This window comes from Cetorhinus maximus, chromosome 9 (genome assembly GCF_964194155.1).
Source record: "Cetorhinus maximus chromosome 9, sCetMax3.hap1.1, whole genome shotgun sequence".
Classification (NCBI taxonomy): domain Eukaryota; kingdom Metazoa; phylum Chordata; class Chondrichthyes; order Lamniformes; family Cetorhinidae; genus Cetorhinus; species Cetorhinus maximus.
In genome coordinates this window covers 64,167,619-64,169,141 of record NC_135887.1, presented here as the reverse complement: position 1 = coordinate 64,169,141, position 1,523 = coordinate 64,167,619, and the positions used below count along the sequence as shown (strand labels likewise).

Here is a 1,523-nt window from a genome sequence, read left to right as displayed (position 1 = left end):
GAAGTAGGTGGGAAAAGAAAAATCTATATAAATTATTGGAAAAAAAGGGGGGGAATCGGAAAGGGGGCGGGGATGGTGGAGAGAGTTCATGATCTAAAATTGTTGAACTCAATATTCAGTCCGGAAGGCTGTAAAGTGCCTAGTCGGAAGATGAGGTACTGTTCCTCCAGTTTGCGTTGAGCTTCACTGGAACAATGCAGCAAGCCAAGGACGGACATGTGGGCATGAGAGCAGAGTGGAGTGTTGAAATGGCAAGCGACAGGGAGGTCTGGGTAATGCTTGCGGACAGACTGAAGGTGTTCTGCAAAATGGTCACCCAGTCTGCGTTTGGTCTCTCCAATGTAGAGGAAACCGCATTGGGAGCAACGAATGCAGTAGACTAAATTGAGGGAAGTGCAAGTGAAATGCTGCTTCACTTGAGAGGAGTGTTTGGATACCCTTCCACTGCCTTTTCCCTGTAACCCTGCACATTTTTCCTTTTCAGATAATAATTTAAATCCCTTTTGAACACCTTGATTGAACCTAGCTCCACCACACCCTCAGTTAGTGCAATATAAATCCTAACCAGTTCATGAGCATTGTGGTCACTTTGACAAACGGACCACTGGAGTCTCAGGTACAGGTCACAATCATTTATTCGAGCAATTGCAAGGGGAGAACCATCTCAATGCAGCTTGAGATAGCACTCTGCTAAACTACAAGTATTCAACATATTTATACATTGTTGGTCACGTACAAGAACAGTTTCCAGATTCTGATCTCGTCAACATATAGGTTTACATTAAACAGACATCTCTGGTAACAAGTACATGCACCGTATGTCCCTATTTGTTTTCACCCAGGCAGAGACCTTCCCTCCTACCTAAACTAGGACGATCTGTTCTTCCCCTACCTAAACTAGGACCATCTGTTCTTCCCCTATCTGTTGAAGAGCACACTTAATCTTAGTTATTATTGCCATCCTGTGACTACAGTCCAGCTCCAAGGCCTTTCTGTTGTTTGCAGGCCCTTAAGGCTGTGCAAGGTTCATCTGGTAACCTTTAACTGCCAATGTGCTTGGAGATTTTAAGTAATTCATTCCCTTTCAATAAGTTCTTACTGTACCCCTGTATTCCCCCTAATAATTACTGTATCCCTTTATTTCCCCCTAATAATGAGTAAAGACATTTTGCTCATGTCACCTTTGGTTCTTTTGCCAATTATTTTAAATCTGTACCCTGTGGCTCTCCATCCTTCCACCAATGGGAACAGTCTCTCCCTATCTACTCAGCCAGATTCCTCATGATTTTGAAAACTTCGATCACATCTCCTCTCAGCCTTACCTTCCCCAAGGAAACAATCCAAAATTCGCAAATCTATCCACAAAACTGAAGTTCCTCATCTCTGAAACCATTCTCCTGAGTGCATTCTCAATCCTCTCTGATGCCTTCACATGGTTCATAAAGTGTGTGTCCAGAACTGGACGCAATACTCCAGTTGGCAGTTGGGGCTGAACCAATGTTTTATACAAGATTTTCGTAACT

At 43.3% G+C, this 1,523-nt stretch overlaps 1 long non-coding RNA gene across 1 annotated transcript; it reads right to left on the bottom strand.

The window, feature by feature from the left end:
* Positions 1 to 617: 617 nt before the first annotated feature.
* On the bottom strand, positions 618 to 1,132 carry LOC144684208 (uncharacterized). Its single transcript, XR_013577453.1, has 2 exons — positions 893 to 1,132; positions 618 to 862 (listed from the first exon to the last, which is right to left on the bottom strand). It is a non-coding gene; the product is annotated as an uncharacterized LOC144684208 (long non-coding RNA).
* Between the last annotated feature and the right edge of the window lie 391 nt (positions 1,133 to 1,523).